Here is a 13688-nt window from a genome sequence, read left to right on the forward strand (position 1 = left end):
AAGGAGCATCGATACGCCATGGCAAGCAGCTCAACAAGCCAACCTAGAAGGTAGGGAGAGTTTCATCCCCATGGATGGAGGAAAGGGTTGGGAAATCTCCCGTGGTGGAACTTCTCGAAGATGTCGTTGGTGCACACGCCCTACGACATCTTCAGAAGCTCCACCTCGGAATTTTTTCCTGCAAGCCCGTGAAAGACTCCATCTCTTCTAACAGTGTTGGGGAAAGGGTTGGGAAATCTCCCGTGGCGGAACTTCTCGAAGATGTCGTTGGTGCACACGCCCTATGGCATCTTCGGAAGCTCCGCCTCGGAAGTTTTTCCTGCAAGCCCGTGAAAGACTCCATCTCCTCTAACAGTGTTGGGGAAAGGGTTGGGAAATCTCCCGTGGCGGAGCTTCTCGAAGATGTTGTTGGTGCACACGCCCTATGGCATCTTCGGAAGCTCCGCCTCGGAATTTTTTTCCTGCAAGCCCGTGAATGACTCCATCTCCTCTAACAGTGTTGGGGAATCTCCCTATATATATGGTATAAAAAGGCAACCATCTCCACTTATAATATCTTACATACAGTTACATGATTACAAAAAAATAAATGGGAAATTGATTGCCATGTTGAGATACTCATTTGTGCCATGAACCTTCTTCAATTAACTTGATCATGGAGCATCTTCATCATTGAACCTTCTTCCGCCGTAACCATGGAGCATCTTCATCATTTAACTTGATTCGTGGGTCAATGTTCATTGTGAAGGGTGGAATTTCATCAAACTTATTATAATATTCTGATATGTCTGCCTTGTCCTCCACTCCCACGATGATTCCTTTTCCAGAAAGAACTATGTGGCGCTTTAGCTCATCATATGATGTATTCGTTTCCTTATTTTTCCTTTTTTCTTGGTTTGGTAGACATGTCCTTCAAATAGAAAACATGGGCCACATCCTTGGCTAGGACGAATGGTTCGTCTCTATACCCAAGATTGTTGAGATCCACTATTGTCATTCCATACAACTTGTCTACCTGAATCCGGCCTCCTGTTATCTTGACCCATTTGCACCTAAAAAAAAGGGACATTAAAAGAAGGTCCATAGTCAAGTTCTCATATCTCCTCTATGTAACCATAATATGTGTCATTTTGGAACACCAATCGGCTTAAGGTCAGCAATAAAATCAACACAGAACTCAATGACCTCCTCTGTTCCATAGCCCTTGGAGATGCTTCCTTCTGGCCTAGCACGGTTATGAACATATTTCTTTAAGACTCCCATGAACCTCTCAAAGGGGAACATATTGTGTAGAAACACATGACCGAGAATGGAAATCTCATCGACCAGGTGAACAAGGAAATGCGTCATAATATTGAAGATGGATGGTGCACTAGTGGAAAATAGGCTATCTGTTGCGCACCAAATTTGAATTATGTGCTTAAGGTCGCCATATGTACATGCACCATAGAATTTTTGAAACTTCTATGGCGCACTAGGTCAATATGCGCCACCGAATTGTTTTGAAAACTTATGTGGCGCACCATGCCAATATGAGCCATGGATTTTTTTTTGAATTTTTTAAAAAGTGGCGGCCAGATCTAGATCTAGATCTAGATCTGGGGCCGCCGGAATTTCGCCGGTTTTTTTGAATTTTTCAATGAGGAGGAGGAGGAGGTGGTGGTGATGGTGGACGAGGAGGAGGAGGTGGTGGTGGTGGTGTTGGCCGAAGGAGGAGGAGGAAGTGGTGGCCGAAGGAGCAGGAGGAGGAAGTGGTGGTGGTGGTGGTGTTGGTGGTCGCCGGAGGAAGTGGTGGTGGTGGCTAGGAGGAGGAGGAGGAGGAGGAGGTGGTGGTGGTGTTGGCCGGAGGAGGAGGAGGAGGAGGTGGTGGTGGTGGTGTTGGCCGGAGGAGGAGGAGGTGGTGGTGTTGGTGGTCGCCAGAGGAAGTGGTGGTGGCTAGGAGGAGGAGGTGGTGGTGGTGGTGGTGTTGACCGGAGGAGGAGGAGGTGGTGGTGGCCGGAGGAGGAGGTGGTGGCGGTGGCGGTGGTGGTGGTGGTGTTGGTGGTCGCCGGAGGAAGTGGTGGTGGTGTTGGCCGGAGGAGGAGACGGAGGTGGTGGTGGTGGCTGGAGGAGGAGGAGGAGGTGGTGGTGGTGGTGGTCGGAGGAGGTGGTGGTGGTCGCTGGAGGAGGAGGAGAAGATGGTGGTGGTCGCCGGAGAAGAAGGGGGAGGAGGTGGTGGTGGAGAAGAAGGGAGGAGAAGTGGTGGAGGAGATTGGCGCTGGGGAAATTCAAAAAAATTGGCCAAAACTTTTGTGCCGCATGGACACATAGTGCGCCACAGAATTTTTTTTTCGATTTGTCTATTTTGCGGGAAAGTATCTTTAACTGGCTTTACTCTTTTCGAATTTGGCGATTCTAAAAATTGTCCAACCAGGCAAGCCTAGGTGAATTCGGATGTAGAATTTTCGTGGGAACATTTTGATATATTATATATTATGCGTTTTTTTCCGAGTTCGTATGCAACCAGAAATCCAATTTGATGATTTTGCAACGCAATTTTGCAAAAAAAAAGTCGAAATTCATGTTTGTTGACATAATACATGGGCATATCGAAGGATTTTATTTTTTGAATTTTCTATCTATTTCTTTCTTATTTTACAGTGCTAAAAAAGGCGATCCACGGGGGGGGGGGGGGTGGAGTTGCGTGGGGAGAAAAATCCTTCAGAATTCTATGGCGCATATGCCTAGTGCGCCACAGAAATATGAACTTCTGTGGCGCATATGCCCACATGCGCCACCAAATTTGAATTTTTTTGACGCATGTGGCAGATGCGCCACAGAATTTCCTTCGCCCATGTGCAGTGCTGGACCCCGTGTGTGTCCCATGAAGAATCTGTGGCGCATCCTTCCACATGCGCCACAGTAAGTCAAAATTCTGTGGCGCACCACTCCTACATGCGCCATAGAAATTAGAAATTTATGTGGCCCATATTTTCGGTGCGCCACATAAATAATTTTTGTGGACCATATTTTCTACGTCCGCCACAGATGTCATTTCTACCTATAATAGTTTTCCTACTAGTGGTGGGTACACCAGCTCAAAACTAACAAGACATTGGACCACATCATTCTGCAACCTCTGTAGAATTTCTGGATTGATTACCTTCTGAGAAATTACATTGAGGAATGCACATAGCTTTACATTGGGCAGTCGAACATTTTCCGGTAGAAGCCCCCTCAATGCAATCGGAAGCAACTGCGTCATTCTCACGTGGCAGTCATGAGACTTCAGGCCGGTTCTGGAATTTTTTCTCTGCCATATTTATTATTTCCTTTATATTGGAGGAGAAGCCAGACGGGACCTTGATACTGCTCAGGTATTCAAAAAATATTTCCTTCTCTGCTTTTGTAAGAGCGTAGCTGGTGACGTCCTTTATCTATCTCATGCAGTTTTTTGGGGTCTTTCATACGTTGCTGGTCCTCCCGTGCTTCTGATATATCTTTTGTCTTCCCGTACACGTCCAGGAAGCCTAGCAGGTTCACGCAAAGATTCTTTGCCACGTGCATCACATCGATTGAAGAGCAGACCTCTAAGACTTTCCAATAGGATAGATCCCAAAATATAGATTTCTTCTTCCACATGGCCGCGTGTCCAGCAACATCATTCAGAACAGACCGTCCGCCAGAACCCTTTCCAAATATTACTTCTAGATCCTTGACCATACCAAATATATCAGCACCATTACGGTGGACAGGTTTATTCTGGTGATCTGCCTCACCGTTGTAATGCTTGCCTTTCTTTCTTACGGGATGTGTATGCCTAAGAAATCGACGATGCCCCTGGTACGCGACCTTCTTACATTTATCCAAATATTCACCTTCGAGCTCATCTAAACAGTGCGTGCATGCATTGTATCCCTTGGTTGATTGTCCTGAAATGTTACCAAGAGCAAGCCAATCATTGATGGTTATGAAAAGCAGTGCTCGTAGGTCAAATTCCTCCTGCTTGTGCTCGTTCCACACAGGTACACCTGTTATGGACCACAGCTGTAGAAGTTCTTCGACTAATGGCTTCAGGTACACATCAATGTCGTTGCCGGGTTGCTTCGTGGCGCCTTGTATGAGCACTGGCATCATAATGAACTTCCGCTTCATGCACAACCAAGGAGGAAGGTTATAGATACAAAGAGTCACATGCCAGGTGCTATGGCTGCAGCTCTGCTCTCCAAAAGGATTCATGCCATCTGTATTAGACCAAATCTTAAGTTCCTTGCATCCTCTACAAAGTACGGGAACTCTCTATCGATTTTTCTCCACTGGGACCCATCAGCAGGGTGTCTCAACATCTCTTCTTTCATACGGTGTTCTTTGTGCCATCGCAACAACGTAGCGTGCTCTTTATTTCTGAACAAACGTTTCAGCCGTGGTATTATAGGAGCATACCACATAACCTTTGCAGGAACCCTCCTCCTGCGGCGCTCGCCCTCAACATCACCCGGGTCATCTCGTCTGATCTTATACCGCAATGCAGTGCACACCGGGCATGCATCCAAATTCTCGTACTCACTGCGGTAGAGGATGTAGTCATTAATGCATGCATGTATCTTTTGCACATCTAATCCTAGAGGGCAGACAACCTTCTTCACTTCGTACGTACTGGCGGACAATTCATTACCCCTTGGCAACTGCTTCTTAATTATTTTCAGCAAGTTTTCAAATCCTGAGTCAGTGATACCATTCTCTGTCTTCCATTGCAACAATTCCAGTGTGCTGCCTAGCTTTTTCTGGCCATCTTCGCAAGTTGGGTACAACAATTTGTTATGATCCTCTAACATCTGGTCGAAGTTCAATCTTCATTTTCAGTTTCACATTCTCTCCTTGCATCAGCAATGGTCCGACCAAGATCATCAGCAGCCTCATCTGGTGCCTCTTGATCTTCTGCTTTATTGTCTTCATTGCCTTCTGATGAAAAACAACCCCCATTTGCAGTATCACCGTATCCAGAGAACATGGGATAGCTGTCATCATCCTCTTCTTCTTCATTATCTTCCATCATAACCCCTCTTTCTCCGTGCTTGGTCCAACAATTGTACTGGGGCATAAAACCGGACCGCGGCAGGTGGTTGTGAACGGTACTCGAGGAAGAGTAATTTATGACATTCTTACAGTCAACACATGGACAATACATAAAGCCACCATGTTTGTTTGCCTCAGCTACGGCGATAAAATTACTCAGGCCCGAAGTGAACTCGTCAAAGCGTCGGTCAATGTACATCCATTGCCGATTCATCTGCATGATATAATTAAGCTTATCAAAAACCATTACAAAACATCATGATTAGTGAAACAATGTATATATATATACACATGCATTTTATCAATGACAGATGGAAGGATAAAGTTGTTAACCTCGATGTAGAAGAAAAAAGACAGTTAAGTGTGGCTTGTTTTGTGTGAACTCAAGTGGCAAAACCTCTTAGACATTTCATCGAACACCTCTTGTGCATATGAAGAGGGCAAAGCAACGTACACCCCTCTTGTGCTAAGAAGTGGAAAATGGCTAAGTGTGGCTCACACTTGGGCAGGGGCAAGGTATATGTAGAGGCAGATGGGCACTTGGTCCTGGTTAGTAAGGCAAACCAGGACCAAAGGGTAGGCCCATGGTCCCGGTTGGTAAGGCAAACCGGGACCTAAGGGTTTCGAGGACTGACACGGCCTGCCACGCCCTGCTGCAGCCCCTTTAGTCCCCGTTTGTATTACAAACCGGGACCAAAGGCCCCAAACGAACCGGGACCAGACGGCGGGGTCGCCCCGCGCCGAACGAACCATGACCAATGCCCCCCGCTGGTCCCGGCCCGTTTTAAAACTGGGACTATTGCTCCCAGGGGTGCTGGACAAAAGGCATGTTCTCTACTAGTGGTGTTTGGCCCGCAGCGATTTGAGGATAGGTGACCGACCGGGAACTTAATTCCGGGTGCGCATGAGTGAGGACAAAGTGCGTAGAAAAGACTAGTGTTGGTCTTTGGGGCCAGTCTAGAGATCCTAGAGAGCTGCCAGGGGTGACATGCCCGGCCGGGGGTGGTCGGGGTGTTACAAATCTCTATATATAGGCTTCTGCTTCTGCAAACCCCCTCCTCAAACTTAAATACATCAAGGGCTATGATCTCTCCGTACCTGCTCTCCAAATGCAATTTGTATTAGGGACGCCGGCACACGATCCCGGTGTATTGGGAGGGGCTGCATATATTGACACACTCCTAGTAAGGACGGCCAAAATAGGCAATATGGTTAGAAAATATACTTGATGTCACACGCGAATATAAGTCCAAATTCCTATAAACCACTGCCTTGGACGACTAAATCGACATACAACTCCGGTTACCAAAATAACATACTCCATGCCAACATAGATCAAATGGATGGTGGTGGCACCTCAATCACCCCCGGCTTCTCTGTCACAAGTGGTGTTGGTGTTGGCGTCACTGAGGCCACCGATACTTGCACGACTCACTCTTACCAATCTCGGGGGAGCAGAATCGAGTTCGCGAGGGTGGCGGTGGATCTTACCTCTCGTTTGAGTGTGTTAGCAATGACAGGGAGGTGCTCGTCGAAAAGACAGTTGTGGTTCTCCCTTGTGTTCCTCTGGTGATGGCGTAGTAGTCGCACCTGCCTTCGGGTTGGCTATCGGCGATTTGCGTGGCCGTCGAGGCAGCCTCAATTGTGTCCAGGTGGCCATGGTCAGCTTTGCTACGCCTCTTGTGGTCCACCGTCAGGTACCTGCACTAGACCAACTCGTGCTCCCAAGCTTCGTCTGACATTGTCGGCAACCTTAATTATGTCCAGGTGGCCATGGTCAGCTTGCGTGGCTGCCGGGTTGCCTTCTTCTTCAGAGTAATCTCGCGCCGGCATGGGAGAGGGCGTGCTCTGGGCGTGAATTGGAGTGACGGGTGGGAGAATGGACCATATAGGAGAAAGTGGGGGAAAATGGGGAATAGATGTAGGGTTTTGGGTTGTGTGGCTTCCAAGGGGGTCCCGCCGGTGAAATCTGATGGGGTTTAAGATGCCGGCTATTTTATTGGGCTCGAAAAAGCGCCGACGTTTTTCAGTTTTGTTTAGATACAGATATATCAACATCTAAATACATCTCTATCTAAAGAAAGTTGAGACACTTATTTTAGCAGAGAAGGAGCACGTACCTGCACGGTGCCCCGCGGACAGTGTACCCCACTTTGCACCAATTAATTCTTACCTGATGAAAGGGTAGCTGGAGGTATCTTGCGATCGGAGGTGGGGATCGAACAGAGGGAGAGGGGCCGGCTGGAGCGAGACTGCAAGGTGTAGATAGCCGGCTGGCCGGAGGTGAGGCTGCATGCGCCCGCGCTGGGCCGGCCGGAGGACCACCAATTATGGGGTCTGCAAAGGTCCCAAGCCCTCATCAAGGACTTACATGTTGTAGAAGCATGCCCCAGCTAGTATAGTACACCAAACCAGGCCTGACCAGGTCTGCGTCTGGGCCGGAGCAACAGCGGTAGGGCTCCTATCTGCTCTAGCTAGACGAAGACGATCGGGAGAAGATATCGATATATGTGTGCACTAGCTAGATAGCCAGTAGCTCCTGGCAGGGTCGGGGCCATGCACGTCATGTGCGTGCAATGGCTCGCAAGATAATACGGAGCTAGTGCACGCGTACGTACGTACATAATGCGTGGTCCTCCTCCGGTTCTTCATGGCACAGCACGCGCAGGCCAGCGCGCCGTATCATGCACCCACGCCGGCCCGCTCGGCCGGCTTGCGTGTATCGGTGTATGCCGTTTTGTCGTGCGCACCATGCGTCTATGTTCGTGGTGGTGGCTCAGGCTACTTTTATGTCTCCTCTACTCTCCTTTTCTTTTGTGCTTGTGCATGTCGTCTTCGCGTAGCAGTCATGCTAATCCTTTTTGTGTTATTACAATTTTTTTCGGTTGTCTTTTTTTTTAAAAAAAAATGAGGGTGAGATCCCGGTCTCTGCACCGAAAAGATGCACACAACCTTTATTTAAGCATTATTCAAGGTGCCGACGGCCAAAACCTATGCCGACGACTTTTTATCGGGGCCGTGGCATAGGTCCCGAACGGGGCACGTCAAGAAGAAGTCCGTCGGCACAACAAAGCCACCGTTGACACAAAAAAAAAGCCATCGACACAGGCTAGGTCTGGCTGTCGGCATAGGGGTCTCCGCCGTGACCGGGATCTCACCCCCCGCGCCCCCCATCGCCTTTTTAATTTTCAACCGAATGGAAGAAAATGATAAAAAAATTCAACAAATAAAATCATTTAAGATTCCTGCATGTTATCCAACGTACTATTAGGGGAAGTTAACAAATTTTAATTCCGACTATTTTTTTTGCAAAAAAGGTTTATTTCTCGGTAAAATGGCATTATCTTTTGCATACGACGTTCGAAAAATGTATAACCTATCAAAATTCCAAATAGAAATATGAAAGGAGGAAATTTTTTACCTTTTGCTAGAAATTCAGGATTTTATTTTTTATAAAAAAATTAAAATTAATAATTGCATTCTCATACAGATTATTATTACTTAATCATTGATGTTTATTTAAATAATTGTTTAAAATTAAAAATAATAAAGTGTTATGATATCACGGTCAAAGGGTTAATAGGATTGATAGTGTATCATTATCAATAATGTTTCGTTTCTTTCATGGAAGCTTAATCGGAAGGGACGAAGATGTTAAGCGTGCTAGAGCTGGAGTAGTGTGAGGATGGTTAACCAAATTGGGAAGTCTGATCATGATTGTAATTTGACCTAAGATTAAGTGTAGTTAGAGTTAAAATGATCCACATGAAAGATCAAAAAAAATGTTTTTAAAATTCCAGCCTGAATTACCAAACGACTGTCGGCTTGATGTTATGCTGATGCCTAAGCTATGCCGAGGCCATATTGTGCCGATGGCAGCCGTCGGCATAGGGCTCTGCCGTCCCACGTGAGAGATTTAAAAATTTAGATATTTTTTAAATTCCAGCTGTTAGTTCTATGGCGACAACCAGACTGTGCCAAGGCCCTATTTTGCCGACGACGATCGAGGTACTGTTGGCGGCCGTCGACACAGGGCTTGCCGACGGCAATTCCAGTTGTGTCGACGGCATGGCGGCCGTCGGCACCTTGACTGGTTCCCACAGTGAGAGCATACATCACACACTATTAGGGGTGAAAACGGATGGGATGAGGATCAGATAATGCCCTCCCATATCTATTTCAATATTTTTAAATGAATATAAATGCAAATACGGATGTTACCAGAATAAGAATTCGGAGCTGATGTTACTCGAATACGAAAATGGATAAGATGATTTCTCAATCTGGAGCGGATACGAATATAAGGAATTAATAGGTTCATGTCTTATAATAAGCCAACTATAGATAAATGCATTGATATAATGCATAGTAGCGTAAAGTAACATTTGACCGATTTGTTAGTTTCTCTAGGTTAGCTAGGTAATTGGCATATTGGGGTCAAATACTCAAATTACTAGAATTGGCTAACACAATCTTATTCGGATACTGATATATCCATTTTCATATCCACATTTTCTTCAAAATTCGATACCACATTTGAATTTGTTTTGGTAAAAAAAACGGATCCGGATATTTACTATATCCATTTCCACATACGTCCAAATTCGGATATTACCACTTCCATTTTTAATTTATCGAATATATGTGCTAATAAGTACATTGATTTCTCTCATGTTTGATAAATGTGTGTTGGGTTGAAGTTTCAAGTAGTACATAATAAAATTTATGCTTGTTTGTGAAATATCACATATTACATTATATCACAACATAAAAAAACTTGTGTGTGCATATTTTTTCTTCATAAATAACTACACATGAAGAATTATATGCTACTTTATTACGTCAATATAAAAAAGGATCAATTACTAACCCTTACTCTCTCAAGCCTGAAAAGGTCAATTTTCTTCTGGAGCATACTAATATGATCCTCATCCGACTCTAAGTATTTTCATGATTGATGGTGGAGCGGTTTCACACATGTGGAAAATTTGCAGAACTTGCTATATAAAAATATAAATACAAATGAGGAAAAATCGATTAAAATGAAACACCCTTTTTTGAAAATTGGTAAATAAAAATAGGATATTAAAGATGATGTATTTCAGAGTATTTCAGATTATTTCAGATTAAAATAGACCATTCATAAAAAAGGGATATTCGGTGGGTTTTTATGAATTTCTATCATGTATTTCAGAGTTTCCAATAATTCCCAAGAGTTTTATTTGTACTTCTACATAAAAATTCAAGGATAAAATCCACTTCTAACATCCATTTCCTATAGCTACATTGATTTCTCTCATGTTTGATAAATGTGTGTTGGGTTAAAGTTTTGAATATTACATAATAATTTTTTTTGCTTGTTTGTGAAATGTGAAATAAAATCACCATTATATTATATCACAACATAAACAACTTGTGTGTGCATATTTATTCTTCGTAAATTTCTCTACATGAAGAATTATATACTAGTTTATTATATCAATATAATAAAAAAGGTTCAATTACTAACCCTTATTCTCTCATGCCTGAAAAGGTCAATTCTCTTCTCAAACAGACTAATATGCTCCTCATCCGACGCAAAATATTTTCACGATTGATGTAGGAGCGGTTCACATATGTGGCAAATTTACATAACTTTTTAAATAAAAAATATAAATAAAAATGATCAAAAATCGATTAAAAATGAAACACTTTTTTTTGAAGAATCGGAAATAAAAAAATAAATTAGAGAGGATTATTTGGAACATTCATAAAAATGGGGAGATTTGGTGGTTTTTTATGAATTTCTATCATGTATTTGAGAGTTTCCTATAATTCCCACGAGTTTCATTTGTACTTCTATTTAAGAAGTCAAGGTAAAATCCACTTATAACATTCTTATATTGTCAAGTAATTTTGATTCAATTTATTTTCCCCAACAATTTGGGTTAAAATATAATTGTTTTACTAAATATTTTATGTAATTTACTGATTCTAAAAATATTTAGATTCCTTAAAACTGAATTTGTACATTCTAGTGAGTTTTTTTTTGTATCGATATATACTTTTGCTACTCATTTGTCAAACTACTCGATTTTGGAGGGCTATGATGTTTATAAATTGAAGGTCAGTTCCGTCTAGTATTAGAGTTCAGAAAAAAAAATACTTGGCCAAAAACATGGAGTCCAGCCATGGGCCATTTATTTTCGTAAATGTAATGCCTGATTCAGTTCATGGCGCATATATATCTAAAAATAAGTTAAGAAAGAGAATGCAACCAACATACTCCTAATATATTTTAATCTGGATTACAGAATTTTGGACTGATCAATATACAAGAATTAGATAAACATAAATATTAGTACAATAATATTTTCTCAGTGGCTAGAGTTATCATTTCTATCAAGCGCAAGTTTGCATGGTAGACCATGATGTGTGTTTTCTGCCGTTTAACTTGTTGGGAGAGCAACCATGAACAATTTATTTTCCTAGACGATAATACCTCCTTGATTAAGGTCAAGGCGCATATTATTTTAAAATAAATTAAGGAAAAAATGTAACGAGTGAACACGATAGGTCAAGTAACCCGTGCGTGCACTTACAAAATCTAATCTCCTACAACAAATATATCGACTGCTACCCCTTCTGTTAATGCAGGCGGCACCATCGTTTTGCATGTTTAAATTTCACCACTAATTTGACCAATAATATTTGTCCTATTTTTCATAAAAATTATGCCGTTCAAAATTTTATACAAGTATGCATTCAATGACATACATGCATGATATATGATGTAATATGTTCCTTTGGTCAAACTAAGACCTCGAAATATGTGGGCCACCTAAATATGGAAAAGGGATAAATGTTTGATGGTCCAGATATAAAAACGTGTACCGATGGAAATACAAGAAAGAAATACACATAAATATTATTATTACAGTTCTTTTAATGTCTTATAGAGTTATCCTTTCTATCTAGCGCAGATATGGCTAGTAGATCATATGTTTGTTTTCTTTTGGTTTAACTTGTTGTTCGATGCAAAGGGTACTATACGTGGTTGTACTCTTGAGACACGAGCGATCAGAGTATTAAACCCTATTTTTAATTTTTTTACATAAGTATCAAGCAAATATGTACTTTCTTGATTTATTTCAGAAAAAAAATGAAACTTAAAGATATGATTTCCGGGCTCGTTTGAAATTCGCGTTCATGAGAAACTCGAGTGCGTCTAAGTATCTTCCCTCTTGTTGTTTCCTATGTGTGTACACGTGCAGTATCAATATATTTGTGCTCTTATCCTCTCATAAAACACTACTACTACAAGGAGTATACCAGTAGTATATGTCTTGCGCTTAAAAAAATACGATCATGTGCAAAAAAAAGGAAAATAATTATGAGAACCATCATAAAATATATTTAATCTAAGTTAATATTTTTAAGATTGATGTAACATCCCAACCTTGTGTTTATGAATAAATGAGTGTTCATGTGCATCTCATGCATGTAGTTTGCATTTGAGTGAATTTTGCATCAAAGTTTAATAATTTCCAATTATGCAAACCTCTCTCTCTTTCTTCTCCATTTAAAATCTCTCAAGATTTTCAAAATAGACAACATGGCATTGTTGTTATTCAATAAGGCCATGTGTGTTTACTATTTCTCTGGAAAATTTGAGTTCCAAACAAAATTCAAACAGATTTCAAATTTGAATTGATTTGGAAAAAAATAAAAGCAAGAAAAAGAAAAAGAGAGAGAGAGCTCTCTCTTCCCTCTCCTTGGGCTCAGCCCACCTCTCCTTCTCTTCTTTCCTCACTGGCCGCAGCCCAAGCATGGCCCAAGTGGCCCAGCCGCACCCCACCACAGCCCAAAACCATCCCTGAAATCTTTCCAGGGGGTTTTCTGGAAAATGGTCTTCTTCCCCGCGTAACGAAGCAGGAGCTGGCGCACGCCCGGCCGCTCGATGGCGCCGGCGGCCCAGATGCACCCCGCCGCCCCCCCCGGCGGCTACAAGTACCTCCGCCGGCCGCCGCTCTAACCCTAGCCCCCACTCTCCCCCTCCCCCGCTCTCTCCCGCGCCCCCTAGAACCCTAACCCTAGCTCACGGTAACCGGCCGGCCACCGTCGATTCCGGCGCCGGCGAGCTCCTCCGGCGACCGCCGACCCCGCCATCGCGCTCCTGGTGAGATTCCGCGCCTCCCCATACCCTCGGTTCCCTCCCTAGCCCTCTGTAGCTCCCCCGCGCCGTGCACCTGCCCCCGGCCTCCGCTCGAGCTCGCCGCCGGCCGAGCTCCGGCGGCCAATAGCCGGCGGCGCCGCCACCAGTAGGTCGCCCGCGTCGAGCCGCCCCTTTTCCCCCTCACGCGCGCCCTCAATCGCGCCCGGGTCGCTCGATTAGAGCTCAGCCCGAGCTCACAGAGGGCCATGGCGCCGCTGACGTCAGCACGACGTCAGCGTGACGTCATTTATCCTTTTCTGTATTTTCTTATATTAATTTCTGTATTTCTTTAAGTAGAAAAATAATGACATGTGGGGTCCTCTTGTCGAGATTTTAATAATTTCATAAATGTTTAGAAAATAATAAAATTATGACATGTGGGTCCAAATTGTTAAACTTTTATTATTTTTTATATAATTTTTTAGAAATTGATTTAAAA

The sequence above is a fragment of the Lolium rigidum genome, chromosome 7 (assembly GCF_022539505.1).
Source record: "Lolium rigidum isolate FL_2022 chromosome 7, APGP_CSIRO_Lrig_0.1, whole genome shotgun sequence".
NCBI classification, from domain to species: Eukaryota; Viridiplantae; Streptophyta; class Magnoliopsida; order Poales; family Poaceae; genus Lolium; species Lolium rigidum.